This window comes from Mixophyes fleayi, chromosome 7 (assembly GCF_038048845.1).
Source record: "Mixophyes fleayi isolate aMixFle1 chromosome 7, aMixFle1.hap1, whole genome shotgun sequence".
Lineage (NCBI taxonomy): Eukaryota > Metazoa > Chordata > Amphibia > Anura > Limnodynastidae > Mixophyes > Mixophyes fleayi.
The window spans coordinates 32,599,963-32,619,010 of NC_134408.1; the positions used below are offsets into that span (position 1 = coordinate 32,599,963).

Below are 19,048 nucleotides of genomic sequence, written 5' to 3' on the forward strand. Positions count from 1 at the left end.
TTCATTTATTTAGTGCATTCTACAAAATGACAGCTAAAATCTGATTGGTTGCTATAGGCAACATCTCCACTTTTTCAAACCCGCAGTTTAGTAAATATACCCCTTAGTGGCACAGAACTTTGTGGTAAAACTGAGTGTAAGATAGATATTTACGGGACTTAATGAATTTTAGACCAAACTAGTGGGTTTGCTAATTAATTAATTAACCCTGTTATACCCACATGCTGCACATGCCCAGGTGAGACTTGTTGTGACATATTGGTCACAAATAACAGGCAGTATAGTTGGACAGTGGTTATTATGGCTGATTCAAGCACAAAGGTATTGTCTTTGACTCCTGTCAGCGCACTATAGGGCAGATTCTATTAGCGCACTTTTTCAGTTACTATGTAGAGATTTCTACATAGTAACTGAAAAAGTTACTACTCACCTCTATGGGGCACGAGGAAAAATGAGCGGTTATTTCTATAAAAATCTCAGCCGCGAAGTGTCTCCAGAATATTCACGAGAGACTTCGCGGCTAATTGCATTCCTACCTATCCTTGTTAAATTTGTATGTCCTTCTTGTGTTTACGTAGTTTTCCCCAGGTGCTCTGGTTTCCTCTCACAGTCCAAAAATATAGTGGTAGGTTATCTGGCTGTTGACAACAAACAAAAATGGACACTAGGGTGTGTTTGTGTGGTAGAGACTATAGACTGTTAGGTCTAATGGGGCAGAGAGTGTTTGAACTATGAAATATTCTCTGTAAAGCACTGCGTAATATGGTCATGATGTATAACCAATAATAACAATGTATGTCCCAATTCTTCTTGGCAATGAAGAATGGCAATGGTGATATATTACATTTATGAAATATATAGTCATGCATATATGTAATATATGTTTATATTGGGCGCAGTGCTGTCGATTGGGTCACATGACTCATTTTGAAAGTGTTCTGTGATACCATCCCTTCAGAAAAGGCAAAAGACACCTGGATAAGAGGATCACCTCATACAAGCACCTTACTTTGTTTCATAGTTAAATCTGTGTATGAGGAATAATGCATAGCTGGCCGCGATCCTGGTTTTGGTGGAACTGTCCTAAGTCTTTGAATATAATTATAAGATGGAAAGTGACATGGGTTAATGTGAATATGGGTGCCATTTAGGGCCATTTTAATAATATTATGGGCCCACAGGTAAAGCAGTGCACTGGGGCCCCTACCAACACAACCACTAACAGGAATAAAAAGGGAAATTATTTATAAAATTAAGTTTCTATTTATTGTTACCTGCTCAAAAAGCCAGTGTTTAAACATTAAAAAAACTTACATGCTGTACTACAGAGATTAATCCACATAAGCGTTTTTTATTCTGTTTGCCCCCCTTCATCCTGGTTCTAGTCTCCCCCTTTATCAGATACTGTGCCCTCCATTATTCTCCTATTTGTCCCCCTTCATCAAGCTTCTGGTCTTTCCCTGCCCCTGTATCAGATACTGTGCCCTCCATTATTCTCCTACTTGTCCTCCTTCATCATTCTTCTGCCCCCCCCCCCCCCCCCTCATTATTCTCCTATTTGTCCCCTTCATCATGCTTCTGGTCCCCCTCCCCTGCCCCTGTATCAGATACTGTGGCCTCTATTATTTTCCTACTTGACCTCCTTCATCATTCTTCTGGTCCCCCCCCCCCCCCCCCTCTGCCATTGTTCTCCTATTTGTCCCTCTTAATTTATCTTTCTATCACCTTTTTCTCTTCTTATTTCTTCTCTTCTGTTTCCTGTCTTAATCGCTTGTCCGTCACATTGTGGCCCCTCTCAGTACATCCCTCACTGAAAGTAACGGGCGTGATGATGACGCCCAACATTCAGTGCGAGCGCAACAGGGAGGAGGGAGGGAGCCGGAATGTCGCCGTGTGACCTTACTTCAGAGCCCTAGCTATGGGGCCCCTATGTCCGTGGCCCCCCCCCAGGCAATTACCCAGCGTCCCCAATGGGAAAGACAGCCCTGGTGCCATTATGAGTGCTTTGGATTGATCGTGGAAGGGGCTTATTTTGTCATGATTTATACAAAAAATTTTTGGGGAAGTATGAAAATGTACCCCAAGCTGTAATATAAAAAGGGTCAACTAAGGGTTTTGGACCTGTATAGCAACACCTGAAGCCTCATTAATTTACATGGTCATAGGACAGGGGACACATTCCTATTTTGGTCCCACCTGACTATATATCTGGGATCAGAGGATTAATAATAATAATAATAATAATAATAATAATCTACCACTATAAGAAATTATACAGATGTTATAAGAAACATTAGTGCTCCTATAACTCTCCATGTTTTACACTGCTGTATTAGTCCTCACTGATATTCACCTACACATCCTTATCAGATATCCAACATCCTGTGTCACATTGATATGTTCCATGTATGTGGAGTACTCCATATAACGTGTGTGGATACAGTATATTCTCTGTGGCACACGGCAACCAGCCTCCCTTCACCTTTTGTATCTACTAGAGCCCCGCTCCACCGCCCGCTTTGGCACTACCCATGCCCATATAAGGAGCGGAGGGGGCTTGTGTGCTGGAGGTAGAGGATGTGGCTGAGCCGAGCTGGTCCCTCACTGTAGCACCAACTCCAGTCCGTGCTCCACACCGCTCCTCTCCTCCAGCATCCAGCCTGCAACAGGTAACGCAGTCCCTCCATCCAGTGTACGGTGAGCCCTGCATGCACCCCTCCATCCGTTCACGTTACACTATGCTGCCGCTGCTCCTCTCTGTATAGTGCAACGTATAATCCTCAGGTTAATATTGTTTAGTTTGCAGCAAACAGTTGCTTCTTATAATCGTACTTTATACAAAAAGAAACAACATACACATGTTATATGTTAAACAAAACTACTATAGTCTACCTAAAGGTGCTCCTAAAATGAGTTGTTTTATTTATTACTTTGCTTGGATGTGTAGTTATAATCTATCCCATATTGCATGTAGTTATAATTTTTATAATTTAGTGAAAGTTTGCAGACAATTATACATGCAGGAGACATGTTTTACTTGCCCAGTTACCTACTGAGAATAACCTACAGGAAGTAGGCAGTTAATGTGGAGTAAGTGAATTAAGCTAATGATATAACTGCTTTATTTTTTTTGTCATGTTAAGTATAATTACAGTGTGATTGCAGCTGTCTGTCCAGGACTCATTTTAATGTTAGATGTAATAGATGAAAGTGGGGTGTCTGCTTGCATGTATGTTTAATCCTCACATATTAATTAGATAGAATGATTAGCGTGATAAAGTTGCTGTGATTAAAGGGTTAAGAACTGAAATTGGGGTTTCTGGGTGACATGTCTCCCTCTGTCATATATCTAAAACTTGTCTTTTATTATAATGCAATTAAAATCATAACTGAGACCCCTTTTAAATAAATAACATTGCTTTTCCTCTCCTTATTCTGTGATGGACAAAACAAACAGTGTCTGTTTAAAAGGATATGATGCAGAGTTTTCACGCATTTATTCAGCGGAATAACAGACTTCCATGCCAATGGTTTTACATTTTAATTGGGAAGAATTAATCACAATATCTGGACAGAAGTAAACCCCAGACTCATATACTGACTACTCATTGAGATGAATGTTACAGCACCGTGCCAAACTTTTATGGTTGAAATTATTCATGCATTGGTTCTAAATTGTGTTCAGAAAACTCAATTCATCAATATATGTAATGGATTGATTTTTCCTGTGTGTTTTTTTTTTTTTTTTAAAGATTTTATTTTTACAAAGGTCAACATTGAACAACAGTCAATGACGCATTATGTCACCTGTGTGCTTTTTTTTTGTTGAAACTTTGATCTGGAGATATTTGAGGTTGTCTCCATTGGTTTTAAGTCTTCTTTTATCCAAGCTCAATACAATATTTCTAAATGTAAACATTTCTGGTATATATTCAATTGATGTAGCTGCAGGAATATCAGACTTTCCTTCTGTGATGCATCTAGTCCCTAAAATTATGCACTAAGTAGTTTGTCACCAATGCCCACTTTAAAGAGATTAATTGGTAGATCTATTTAAAGTTGATCATTATAGGATGCCAGGGTGTCATTCAATGCCATTTGTTTTTTCTCTCTGAGATAGATGTAATAGTGTAAATTGCCATATTAACAAGAGTTCCAATTCCTCCTGGAGTTACTATTATATAAATATATGGTTTTTCTTTGATTATCTTATGCTAATCGACATATGTCACAACACACACATGTCCTTGGCTACATTATGAAAGCTTTAAGCACTTCTAAATGCTGCATACTATATATATATATATATATATATATATATATATATATATATATATATATATATATATATATATATATGCAATATTTCTTTTTGATGAAATTGTGTTTTGCATCTTCCGTTCCATTGTCTTCAGAGAAAGTGGTAGAGGGGTTAAGCATAAAAATGCATGACTGAACAATTGTATCTTACGGAATGATTGAAATATTTCAGCAGTAACTTGAGCAGATTACATTGGGGTATTGTGAAGCCTTCCATAATATTTTTATACTCTGTAATAACTATTATTTCTGCCAGAAGAATAAAACTCTGAAATTGTAGGGTTGAGTGATCCCCATACACTATGCTGATGTGTCAATAAAACAATAGATAAAAATAACACCTGAGCCCTGATTTGTTGGCACAGGTGGTTGGAAGGCACAGAAAAGTCACCATTGTTTATGTAGGTAGAGAGATCCATACTAATGCATTAATTTAAGGCTCATTGTTTCTGTGAACCTGTAAACTGCAGTCATTTATCCAGGTGATGCATGCATTGGGACATGCCTAGGGGAATGCAAAGGCATTCATTTACTCCAATATTGAAGACAATTGGATGAAGGCATCTCCTGGTAATCTGAAAATGACTCAGCTTGGCTGGGTAATAGCGAAAGCAATGGCCTGACACAAATGTAATGGGGGGTGAGTGAGGGATATTGGCTGATATGTATACTGTATATATTCTGTGCATATATATATATATATATATATATATATATATATATATATATATATATATACATATATATATATATATATATATATATATATATATATAAATATATATATATTACTTTGCTTTTATTGTCTTTATTGTCAGGAAGGTAAAGTAAAAATTGACAGCATAGGGTTCCACATTCTTTCTTGTGACCCTATTGCTAGATAGACAGAGACAAACCCCCTAGACACCAACCACTGTCTGGCATTGGTCACAACTGAGCAATGAAACGGACAGGTTTAAATAGTTTACACTTCTCCCACAACCCTATCTTGATGGTCAAATGATTCTCCCACCTGGCATTTAAAAGTGAGTTTGTTGCAGGTGCAGGACACACTCTGTCAGCCTGTTGCTTCCTGTGGAAAAGATGTTTTCTGAAAACCACTTCAAAATATGTAAGTTAAATCAGGCTCTTTACTATTATTTTGTCACACATGCAGCGGGTGAAATAAGTATTGAACACATCAACATTTTTTACACAAAACTTAATTTATGGACATCAATGGTTTGATTTCTTTGCATGTGTGGATTGCAAGGGTTGTTGTTGACATTTGGTGTAAATTTCATTACAATAACCACAGTAAATGTATACTTACTGAGAAAAATGTTGATGTGTTCAATACTTATTTCACCCGTGTATGTCTTCTATCTATCTATCTATCTATCTATCTATCTATCTATCTATCTATCTATCTATCTATTTATCTATTGTGGGTTTTAGGGACATGGGTAAAGTCGAAATAGGTTTAGTGGTGCTGGAGAACAGCTAAATATCATTACTTCTAGATTCTCTAGGTAGAGGCAAACACCTCCCATTGTCACATATCTCTCCCACTAGTGTCCTCAAGTAGGAGGGTGCGGACTTCGGGAGGTGCGCAAATTTCCGTGACAATGCACCCCCGGTCTATGTTCCACTGTTAATCTGAAAGGTTGCAGTTCCAAGAACCTGGTTGTTCTGCATGCACTGCAATAGTGCCTGATCCGTTATCAAGGAGAATTATCTGCCCAAAAGATAATATCTAGAGCTTCTGCGTCCCATTTTATGCCAAGGCACTTCTTTTCCACGGTTGCATATTTTTGCTGGCTTGGAAGTAACTTTCAACTTAGGTACAGGAAAGGATTTACTATTTCATCCTTTTTTGTGCTGTCGTAATAAAGTCTTATTTTGGATATATACTCACAGAGGGTAACTGCCATCCCAGCTAAGGTTGGTATCCTCACACCCTTGGTTAAGTCAAGAGTAGTCAAATAGTTACTACCAGCTACATTTTCTACTAGTTCATCCACATGTGGCATTGGGTAGGTATCAAACTGGGATACGCTGTTTAGCCGCCTAAATTCATTGCAGAACCTAGTATTCCCATTGGGCTTTCGGACAAGGACAATGAGGCTGGTCCACTCACTAATGGATTCCTCAATCACATCTAGCTTGACCGTATCCTCAATCTCCTTTCTCACGTTAGCTGGTCTGGCTTCGGAAATGCAGTACGGCTTCTGCTTTACCACAAGCTCTGCCAGAATGATAATGTCATATTCAATTAATTAAGAAATCCCTGTTCCGGCGTATCATTTCCTCAGTTTGCTGTCTTTGCCTAGCAGATAAAGCTGGCTGTATTGGAACTTCAGACTTCCCAATCATAGTACTCACTACCCGAGGAAAGGTGTCCTCATTGTACCAAGGTTTAAGGAGATTGACATGGTATATTTTTCCTTCCTTCCTCTGTAATTGACAGGGCCGACAGCCTCTAGGACTTCATACGTACCTTGCCAGTGGGTGAAAAGTTTGCTTTCCTGGGTTAGGACCAGATATAGAACCTTGTCCCCATGCTTGAAAGATCGTACAACAGCACTTTTACCATAACTTCTCTTTTGCCGTTTCTGAGCCTCTTTTACATGTTGTTGTACAACTGACCCTATCTTTCCCAGCCTCTCATACATTTGGGACACATTTTGTACCAGACTTGGCTCCTTGGGGCCTTGCTGCTTCCACCCTTCCTTCAACATATCCAAGATACGTCTGGGCTGTCTCCCGAACAACTCTAAAGGACTAAACCCTGATGAGGCTTGAGGTACTTCACAGATGGCAAACATCAAATATGGGCTAAGAGTGTCCCAATCTTTTTATTTTCTTCCTGCGCCATGCTTTTCCTTAGCAAGTGTTTGAATGTGCGGTTAAAGCACCCCACCATGCCGTCCATTTGTGGATGATACATGGAAGTGTGAAGAGCTGTCACCACTAACAACTGGCACATGTCCTTCAACGGCTTGGGCATGAACGGGGTGCCCTGAACAGTGAGAATTTCCTTAGGAATTCCCAAGCATGTAAACATCAGTACAAGTTACTTAGCTATGGTGCTGTACTTAAAATTGTTTTCAACAATAAAATATGTTATACCTTCTGCAGGCTGGACGACTTGCTACGCTGTTCACCTCAGTTACACTTTTAAATGCGTGTTCTAATTTTGCATTGTTAAGCTGGTCATGTGAAATGTCCTGCAAAGGAAATAAATTTGGTATTGCGAACCAGTTTGTATCCTAACTGACAGGTGGGGAGGGCTCATCTGCGACATCACCAGCCAACGCTGCTTTAGAGTGTCCATGCTTCACCGCACTGGGCAGTGCCATCTTAACAACATTATAGGCCCCCGGGCAAAGCAGTGCACTGGGGCCCCTACACACACACATATATATATATATATATATATATATATATATATATATATATATAGCTTTATAGAGATACAGATATAGATATAGATATATAGAGATAGATAGATGTACTTGCTCGGTGACCCTTGAAGGATTTTTTTGCAGGTTTTTTCTTTTGCAGGATTATTTATTCTAATTAAGAGCACTGCCTATGGGGCCCCCTTGCCCGTGGGGCCCCCGGGCACCTGCCCATTGTGCCCAATGGAAAAGATGGCCCTGGCACTGGGAAACTTTTGTGAAGTCCTGCTGTGACCCTTAGGATAACTTTCCCTTTTGTTTTTTTTTGTGCAAAGATCGAGGTTCAGATGTTGTGGTTTCTTAGGCAGATTCTTTAAGACCAGGCTTCTGACCGTTCAGTAGCTGACATGTCTGAAGTCTTGTACCAGAATAAGCGGATACGGCATTTTAGGTGCTATGGCAGCCACCACCATAACTGTTTGGTTTTTAAGTGTGACTGGCAGAAGTGTTCACTGATACTCCTCAGTTGTCCCTTGTATGCTCAGGACCTTAGCCTTGGGCAACCGAGTAGTCATAGTTTCTGGAAAGGTAGTGCTGGAAACCAATGTAAATTCACTAAATTAAAGCTAGAACAAGATTTTGGCTGATTAGTACAGTCACCGGGAACAAACAAGACTTCCTAATGTAAAACTGGTGTGTCCCAGTTTAGAACACACGGGCCGGAAGTGGCCTGGCTCACCACATTCAAACCACTTCAGACAGCTTTGTAACCGGCCCTCAGTCAGTAGTAGTTTTACCATTGGGCCCTGTACCAAGAATTGTCAAACCTGGCTTTTGCCATGGTATCTGCTTTGGCATGAGCGCATATGCTTTGGTCATTTGCTGTAAAGCACAAAACTCCTCTACCACTGTGGGAAGCTCTTCATAAGTCCGTGGGTCTGATTGCAGCACCCATCCTTGCAGACCATGGTCCAGCTCCCAGATGAAGTGATCGATCGCCAAAACTTAAATAATCTGAGTAGGCGAATTCTCGTTTGGCAGCAGCCATTTTTTATTACAATTTGTAAAACTCAGCCAATTGTGCTCTGACCGGTTTGTATTTGTCATAGCACCACTCGTGATAGCGCTGGGCTTGGCCTGGGCTTGAAACCCCAATGCAACTCAATATCTCAGATTTTATACACAGATAATCAGAGGTCCAGTCTTCATCCAGATCCATATAAGCTTGCTGAGCTTTGCCAGTAAAATATGGCGCCAGCCTCTCAGCCCAGACTTCAGGAGGCCAATTTGCTCCTTTTGCAGCTCTTTCTACAGTACCGGACCAGGTGGTACATTCCTGTCACGCCTCACCTGGATTAACTCTTCCCTTAAGAGTCTGGTGTTTTTCTCCTGTGTCTCTGCAACTCGTAGCACCTGAGCTTGCTGTTTGAGCTGAGCAGCTAAAAACTTCCATGTTAATGTCTACGCAGGTTGGGTGGTGGAAACCTGCTTCCCTGAGCGTTCCACTTCTGACACCACTTGTGACACGGGCACACTTCAGGTGATGCACTCACGAACACATTCTTGATTTTTTACTTTGCTTTTATTGTCAGGATGGTAGAGTAAATTGACAACATAGAGTATCGCACTCTTTCTTGTGTCCCTAACGCTAGATAGACAGAGACCAACTTTTTAGCCTCCGTCCACTATCTGGCGTACGTTTTAAACACAATCAGAGCAGCCGGCCAGCATACACTCACTGCCTGTCTCTGCCGAACGGACCTGCACATAGTGTGCAGCCGCCGGCAGCAAGCCCCTGCAATCTCCGCACACTTTTTGACAACTACCGTAATATTTTTTTTTTCAAAATTTTGGGGCCAAAATTAAGGTGCGTCTTATACATGGGAGCGCCTTATACATGGGGAAATACGGTACCTTCCTTGAAAAAATATAATCTTTTACTGAACATAATATATGAACTTGCAATGTGCTGAACCTCACAGGTTCTCACCATAACAACCACCCTACTATTTTTACAACAGAATAGAACGTCTTGACCACAATTTTACTTTGAACATTTTCTTGAGCATTGCTTCTTCCTCCCCCTGATAGACGCATGTTATAAATGTCGCTATATATTGACGAGCATTCTCAAAATTCAGAAGTGTCCCAAAATCAATCATTTGCTTGGACCACTGTTTTATTTCTATATTTGATTTTATCCCTTGCTTGTATCCATTTTACAAGCCTACTATATTCATGAGTAGTCTGGCATTTGAATGATCACAATATATGAGAAATATTAATTTGATTTGTAGGTGCAGTAACTATTATGTGTGTATTTATTTTCTCAATGATATCCATGTGTAAAAAGTTTGAAGTAGGTAGGTCTTGAACTACCTTGTAGCCAATCAGCCGCAGGACTAGACCACCATCAACCAACGCATTACAACTTTAACACAGCTACACCTAACCTATAGCCAATCAGTGCATTAGAAGGTTTTCAAAACAAAACCTATCAGCATGCATGATGAGATGCACACATGGTTTGAAGTAGCTCTTGACCCATCTCAGATTGCATGTGTATCCTGCTTCATTCTCAAACTCCGACACTGGCCCCTCGGTGCTACACAGGGAGATCTTTTCAGGAGGCATTTGATTATCTCCTACTTTCTCAATTTGAAACAATACTCAAAACGTGTCTGGAAAGCCTTGTTTTATTAAAAACATTTTTATTAAGGATATCAAATGCGACACTGCCATGCGTTAACAATGATATCCAGAAATAAATGATACAGGATGTATTGGAATACAGGGAAATAGTTTTTATTACACAGCGCAAATACCTAAGAAACCACTAGTATGTCATCAGTATCAGAGAAGAGTGAGGTCAAAAATGAGAAGAGAAGCAGGCAATGTTCTTATTTTGAAGTAGTTTATAAGATGATGGAAAGGGGAGAGGGTTAGACCACATCTCAGTATAGAGTTAAGTAAGACTCCAGGGGTAAAGCTTAAACTTAAACGGGCCTTATTGTTTTTACTGTTTCATTTACATCTGCAGTCTCATGAAAAAAATGCAAACAAACAACCCATAAATCATCATGGTTACCTGTAAGATGATGCATAATGGAGCAGAACTACCGCTGGTGCCCCTGGAGGTGATTTTGTTGCACCTTTGCTTAAATATCACATAATAAAGTCATTCGGTCACTATCCTTACTCCATTCTCGTCTTACTTGCAAGTTGACCATTGTAATTGTACTGGTCAAGCATGCAAAGCAGTGTGGGTCAGGTAATGAAGAGCTACAGTCACACACCAATGAGAAAAGGCCCACATGGTTTGCTGAGCCCCGTGGAGATGCTAACCAGCTTGCTATTCCCATGTGGCTTGTTTTTGTATGAACAGGGGCTACCTAAGAGTTGTGTACAGCAGCTGCTACAGTGGTGAAGTAGGCAGAGTAACATAAGAGTCGCTCCTAAATAGCTGGAGAACCATTGGTTACAGTGGTATACTTAAAGTCAAACTGGCATTATTAGGATTTTGGGTTTATTTATTGGAAGTATTGATGTTAATTATTGAATATTCTAATATAAATTGTGTCTACCCACCAGGTCATCAACAAGAGGTTCCTTGTGTAGCGTGCCCCTTATGCCAAAGTTTTTTCTCTCCTCTGTTGCAGTTTTCCCCTCCTGAGCAGTGGAGAGATTTCAGATTTAACAAAAAAATGTGTTTAGAATTTTTTTTTGCCCTATGGATCTAAACAATGTACCTATGCCATTTACTATATTTTATTTGGTTTATTTTCAAACATACTTGTTACAAAAAAAGTAAGCCTATGTGTATTCCTCAGGAATACTCATTATTCAAATGTATTCATTTCATCAGTGATGCAGAAATGTCAACAAGAGAATCTCAGTAATATAATAATCGTACATTTTATAAAGTACTTATTCATTTAATCGAAAAATTACAGATTGTCTTGGGAAAAGTCAGGAATAGATTATTATCTTTGGATCCAGAATTAATTGGTGTCTTCTGAGGTCTTATTATTGGAGTACAATGCAATTTATGCCCCTATAGGACTGTAAAAAATGACTGGTTGTCAATCTTATAAGTTGATGGCCTAACAACTTCAGAAATTCATATATTATTAGTAGTGGGGGCATTTCAATTGCTTTGAGGAATTGAATCTGGCAATGTTCTCCATTGTATGAATATATAAGATCACCTCAAAATGGAGTAGTGTGTTCAGGGCCGCTGAGAGGGAGGGGGATACATTTTACCCGGGCCCGGCCATGCCAGGGGGCCCGGGCTGGGCCCTCACTGCTAATTGTTTCTTTTATCCGCGGGGAGGGGGGGGGTCCATTTCGTTCGTTGGTGGGGGGAGCTGGACAGTTAATAAAAAAAATAAAAAAATACATACGTGATCGGGGCGCGGGCGTCCCTCCTCTCTGCTCCGTTCACACTGACTGTCGGGCATGATGTCATCAAGTCACGCCCGACAGTCAGTGGTGGAGCGCCGCAGAGAGGGCCAAGCAAGAAGAAAGAAGAGAAGACAGAAGAGAAGAAAAGAAAAGAAAGAAGCTAACAAAAGGTAAGTAAAGAAACGGAGAGGCAAGGGGAGGAATGCAGAGAGGCACAGAGTGAAAAAGAAGGGGGAGAGGCACAGAGTGAAAAAGAAGGGGGAGAGGCACAGAGTGAAAAAGAAGGGGGAGAGAGGCACAGAGTGAAAAAAAAGGGGGAGAGAGGCAAAGAGTGAAAAAGAAGGGGGGGGCACAGAGTGAAAAAGAAGGGGGGGGGCACAGAGTGAAAAAGAAGGGGGAGAGAGGCACAAAGTGGAAAAAAAGGGGGAGAGAGGCAAAGAGTGAAAAAGAAGGGGGGGCACAGAGTGAAAAAGAAGGGGGGGAGAGGCACAGAGTGAAAAAGAAGGGGGAGAGAGGCACAAAGTGGAAAAAAAGGGGGAGAGAGGCAAAGAGTGAAAAAGAAGGGGGGGCACAGAGTGAAAAAGAAGGGGGGGAGAGGCACAGAGTGAAAAAGAAGGGGGGAGGAGAGGCACAGAGTGAAAAAGAAGAGGGGGAGTAGAGGCACAGAGTGAAAAAGAAGGGGGGAGAGGCACAGAGTGAAAAAAAAGGGGGGGAGTAGAGGCACAGAGTGAAAAAGAAGGGGGAAGGAGAGGCACAGAGTGAAAAAGAAGGGGGGGGGCACAGAGTGAAAAAGAAGGGGGGGAGAGGCACAGAGTGAAAAAGAAGGGGGGAGGAGAGGCACAGAGTGAAAAAGAAGAGGGGGAGTAGAGGCACAGAGTGAAAAAGAAGGGGGGAGAGGCACAGAGTGAAAAAGAAGGGGGAAGGAGAGGCACAGAGTGAAAAAGAAGGGGGGGAGGCACAGAGTGAAAAAGAAGGGGGGGGAGAGGCACAGAGTGAAAAAGAAGGGGGAAAGGAGAGGCACAGAGTGAAAAATAAGGGGGTAGAGGCACAGAGTGAAAAATAAGGGGGGAGAGGCACAGAGTGAAAAAGAAGGGGGGAGAGGCACAGAGTTCTGTAGCATATACAGAACTATTTTTTCAAAATTATGGGAGCCCTACAAGTAGGCTTGTTGGCCCCACACGTTGCAATCCGATGCGTGATCAGTTTAGTCGCACATGGAAAATTATACAGGATTTTCTTTGGATAGTAACAAGATCCAAATGGCTGCAGACTTGTTAGGATTTTGTTTCCAATCCTCACACCCATTTCCTCTGAGGTTATTGAGCAGTCATAATATTAGACCATGACAGAAATCAAGTGTCAGGATTAAAATGATTACTTATCTGCAGTTTATGTTATAACGACGTGTGTACACTGTTCTAAGTCTTTTTATATCTCTTATAAGGTTTTTGCTGGCTTTTAGTTTAGGCTTATGGATGTGTTTCATTTTCAGCTGGCTATCTGGTTTTAGGCAATAGGGTGTCTTTAGTAAAATAGTGTAAGTTAAATGCATATGCATAGCCCAAAGCAAGCGGATATTAGCTTCCATTATTCTAAACAGCGGACTGCTAAAATGTGGTTTCCAACTGTAGCCCCCTGTCCCTGTGTGTAGTGTTGAGGTGCACAGGTTAAGCAGTGCACCTCCTTCTCAGCCCTGGCTAGCTCCTGGCGTGGATGTAGATGATCAGAGGGTCCCAGCACATGCAGGTTATTTTTATAGACTTCTCTCTGTGAAGATGTTGGGACACAGGTGATGTAACTGGGTGGTGCAGTGCAATAAGATGTCTCAATAATACGGGCGCCAGACCATCTCTATATTGCAAGATATACTCTTTACCTACACTCCTTTTCTCCAGACGATTCTTAATTTGTTGCAGTGATAAAGTAAATATGTACAGTTCCTATATATATCTCCTGTCTCCTTCTGCACAGTTCCTAAGGGCTACATGGGCAGAATATCAATGGACAGTCACATCCAAAATGGTGGCTCTCTAGCTCACCCTCATCTCTCTCTCACAGCAGAGCATCCTTCCTCAGCAGGGGTATTATCTCTCTTCCATCCAATGCCTGCTGCCTCTCCCTTCCATTATGTCACTTTCTGAGGTAATTTATCCCTCAGATCTGCCCCATGACACTAGTATTATGTCTGTGTTGTTGTTTGTGGCCCCTAGTGGCAGCAGCCATGGACCAGCTCCCCAGATTATAAGGGGGGTCCCAGGTCCCACTTTCTCTACACATATATTCTGAGCCCACCATACCAGCCAGATGTTGCTAAGCAACCCTCCTGGTATGTCTCCTCTGGGTCCTAGTGCCAGGCCACACACTCAGACACTGGGAGGCATCGCTGACAACACCAGAGGGGGTGTTACACAACATTAATGTAGGTTATACTGTCGTAGCTAAAATTATTGGCACCCTTGTAGATTTTTATAATAAGGCACCATTCCTTCCAGAGAATTGTTGAAATTATATGGGTTTTTACATATGTATTTCTTTTGTTTGCAGTGGAATAAAACGAGTCTTAGCTTATTCAATACAGAAATCCATTAATGGCCCAGACAAAATTATTGGCACCTTGTTAGAAGTAACCTAGTTAGAAATAATGTAAAGGCAGATGACTTGCCTTCATTTTGGAACTGAACTCACCCTTGGTGTGTAGTAGGTGTCTTCAATATAGAAATCACTCATTAAATGAGTTTGAATAGAGAAAAATGACTCATTCTCCTATTTTGTGTCACTATGTGTACTGCAATGAGCAGAGACAAAAGGAAGAAAGCCAGGGAATTGTCTGAGAAGGTCAGACAGAATATTGTAACTAATCATGGACAATATCAAGGCTACAAATCAATCTCCAGAGACCTTGACGTTCCGGTTTACGCCATACGAAATATTATCAGGAAGTTTCACACACATGGTTCTGTAGTCAACCTCCTTGGATGTGGCAAGAAGAGAAAAGTTGATTGAAGATTGCAGTGCAGGATTGTTCGAATGGTGCAACAATCTCTATGGAGATGCTCATATCAGCAGATTGTTGAAACTGTGGTATCTACCGTCATCCAGGCCCCTAGTATCTACCATCATCTGGGCCCCTAAATCATTTCGGAGGAGCCCAGGCCCTGGTCAGCTGACCACATACATCCACTCCGCTGACAATCCGCTCTCGCTATCCCAAGCAAGTTTTCCACTCCCGATCCTAAACCTTCCATCCGACCTCCTGGCCATTCACGAGGCTTTCCTCCATTCTGCATCTACAATGGTGTTAGAGGTCTGTGGCATTCAAAATGAATGTGGCTCTGGCTTAGCTGTCCCATCTATTCAGCAGATCCACCACCATCAAAGCCCTCAATGACCCCACAGCCCATTGTCACTCCACTCCACTGAGAACCAATGACTAGCCAGCTCTGCAGTCTTGCTACTGCTCTGCAGTCTTACTACGCCATTGTGCTCTTCTATCTGGTTCCTCCATGTGGCCCTTGAACCTGATCGAACCCCTACATGTGGAGCCTGCTCCCGCCCCAACTGCACTAGGCCACTGCCGAGCCCCCACAGAACCCTCCTCCATTCACCAGACCCAATGCACCTGGACTATATCCTGTCAACAGCTCTGGTCCCCCCAGGTCTAAGCTGAAAAGGAGTATCTCTTGTGGCCACCCCTTGCCTCAACCTGATGGTTCACTATTCCCAAGCCTGGCTGCCTTCCACCTGCTGTGCTTGACCTTCTGCTTGCACCACACTCTACCTGCTTCAGTCACACTGCACCTTGACCTTGCTGCCTCTACTCTGTTGATTTCCTCAGAACTGATTGCCTCTACACCATCTTCGACCTTATGCTTAGTCCCTTAACATACTGCTCCAACAATATCTACCACACATTACTCGCCGTGTCTTCACATTGCCCAACACCTGCGCTATGCCCCAAACTACACTGTCTCACTTGATTTTACTGTCTATTGACCTCCTCCTCTAGAATATCAGCCTTGAATGTCCCTTATCTTATCTGATCATGCTTGATGCTGAATTTTTTCTGTAAGCCTTGCAATTTGTTAGGTTAATTGTATCTATATATTATTCTTCTCATCTGTACCCATTTACCTGTTATTATGATTCATTTTTACATTTATGTCAACTATGCCACCTATGTGGAATCTGCAGCACATTACACATAAATTATGATGATTTACTTTTATTATCAAAGGGGGAAAAAGATTTATTTTATTTCCCTGGTAGCCACCAGCCAGAGATGGTGCTCAATGCTACGTGTGTTCGGGCCCCCTCTAGATGGTCTGGCTTGATGCTAAGTAGCACGGACAGTTACTGAAGGAGGAGACCTTTTTACGCTTTTTTTTGTTTGTTTGTTTTTTAGCTATTGAGAGCTATCTCGCCCTCCTTTCTGTGGCTCTTGTAAAATAAAGAAATCTCCTTTAATAAAAAAAACTATTCTTTTGTGCCAAAAACTATCTTTAGAAAGCAGATAATAACTTTTGGCCCTATAAATCTGTGTTCAAACATAAATTATACACAATTTTGATTCCCAGAAGGGATCAGTTACGGTATATTCTGTGCTGGGTTTGCTTATAATTGTATTCTGGAAGCTAAGAACCAGTTTAAGAAATCAAGGAATCGTGTAGTTATATTTTTATCTCTTGGAAACATATTTCTTTTAGATAACATATAAGACTTTGTTGAGACATCTATTATAATATTTCTGTTCACAATTCCTATAGTATATAGATGTCTACATATGCAATGGGACAACACTATTGTTTTTATGCAATATCTTTTTTGCTTTTATATGTTGTTCGTATGCAATATATTTTGCCTCTTGCTTCTAAATGCAAAAAAAAGATTGAAAAACAACAACAAAATTAACATGGTATTGATTTAATATAGTTATTCAAGCTAATTAATAGATTTTTCTTGGTCTAAATATCTCAGTAAGTAAAGATCCCCCTTTACAAAATTACCATTGATTTTTGTGCATTAGTGGAACAAATAGCTTTCTTCTCTCTGTGGTGACTTTATAAGCTTTGTTGAACTTTAGAAAAGCATCTATATTTTGATTGCAAAATGTTTTAACTCATACTTACCTACTTTCTCCTTGCTTTGTCCGGGAGAGGGGCGTGCCTGGAGGGCGGGAGGGGGCGGGGCGTGGTCAATCGCGACATTTTGTCCCCCCCTTAGGAAATGCCGGTTTGACGCGGGGGCGGGGCCAAAATGGCGCAATTCACCGCAAATCGCGTCACTTTGGGGTGCGGGATGCGGGAGATTTGCCAGCTCTCCCAGGAGTCCGTGAGACTGACCCAAATTTCAGGAGTCTCCCGGACATTTCGGGAGAGTTGGCAAGTATGTTTTAACTACTTGTATATACAGTCGTGTTTACGTCTCTCATGTTGGCTATCCATCTGATACCCTATGGTTAGTTTTGCTCTCCAGCACCAGTTATTAAAAAAGTTGAAAAGTACAAAAAATAATAATCAAATCACTGGGAGTGCACCTAGAAATGTTTTTTCTCCACTTAATTGTAACATTAATGTGCAAAATGTATCCCAATAAAGGTATAGGGGGAGGCCTGAAAACCCCTATCTGATCTGCTGCAAAATTTAAGTAAGGGGCGCTAATGGCCACATGCCCCTTTACACAGAAAACATGTTTTCGTGCTGCTCTGGGAAAGTAGGTACATTAATGCATCTTCTCCATGCTTAGCCAGGAATTCCCAAATTCTGCCCCCCTGTGCAAACTTGTGCTACTCTGCAAAGATTACCATTTTGCTCCTCAAAGCCGTGCGCTTTGGAGGAAATCTAGGCACACTTGCGTTAATTGCTATCCATGGTTATTGTGTGCACATGATAAATGACCTTCAATGGATTGACAGCTCTGGTGCTAACAAGAGTCGTCCGTACATTATTAGAATAGTAAGATTTCACATTTCTTTATTTGACCTTCTGTTTCTGTATTTGGAAACAAGTGGTAGGTCTTATAGAAAATACTTAACAGCAATAACAAATACACACTCCTATATTTCTTCTTAACATTGTTGTTAAACTAGGTTGAATAGTTTCTCCATAGCAACCACACATCTAAGCACCAAGTCCGCTGCTACCGAGATACATAGAGAGCGGCTTCCACACGGCAGCTGAACTTTTGTCCTTTTTTTATAGCACTGCCTTTAAGTGTTTACTAGTTGATAGAATTGTTTCCTCAACACTTGGTTTGACCAATCAGGGGAAAAGCAATCTGGCTGCTAATTTCTGAATTGTGTCCTTTTTGGAGGTTTGATCTCACAACGGGTGAGTGGAAATATTCACCTTAGGAGGAATCCAGGGTCGGTGTACTTGTATTTTCCTTGGTTATAGCTAGCGGCTCTAAATGTGTCACTGCGTTTGTGTTACCGTAGTAAACAGCCAGTAGTCACCTGCTCATAATGCATTCTGTTTCAGCATGAATGGATCGCAAACAAGCAAAGGTTGTGCTGCAGACACGGATATTTATCCTTATACCACTTAGGAAACCATGTTTGAACAAACTGGATTGTTGAAGAAACATCTCTTTATCTCCATCTGTGTCCTGCTTTGTTAATGGCTTATAATCCTTTCGAGGGATTTCATGTGTGGTTCATTACAGCGTTATACACTTGAGAACCCTGTATAATCTGGTGTTTATTTTGTTTAAGGATCTTGAAAAGTAGCTTATCTAATATATTGCTAAAACGCTCTAGGCTCTGTATTTCACACTCTGAAGACTCTATTACATTGGTAAAATTGCACCTAGCAATGAACTATCCGCGTAATGTAATGCTCAGAACGATGTAGACAAGTGTGGTAGAAATGCAAGGAGAATTGCGGCACAGTGGGTAAATCAGGGTAGGCCGCAGATGTAGCTAGATTAAGAGGAGTGGACTTTAA

General features: G+C 41.3%; 1 protein-coding gene across 1 annotated transcript in view; it reads left to right on the plus strand.

Moving 5' to 3' along the window:
* The first annotated feature begins 2,605 nt into the window (after positions 1 to 2,605).
* Positions 2,606 to 19,048, plus strand: part of BAIAP3 (BAI1 associated protein 3) — a 216,230-nt gene continuing 199,787 nt past the window's right edge. The window contains exon 1 of the mRNA XM_075179602.1: positions 2,606 to 2,669. The gene's annotated coding sequence lies outside the window, so the exon portion shown is untranslated. The remainder of the gene's footprint in view (positions 2,670 to 19,048) is intronic.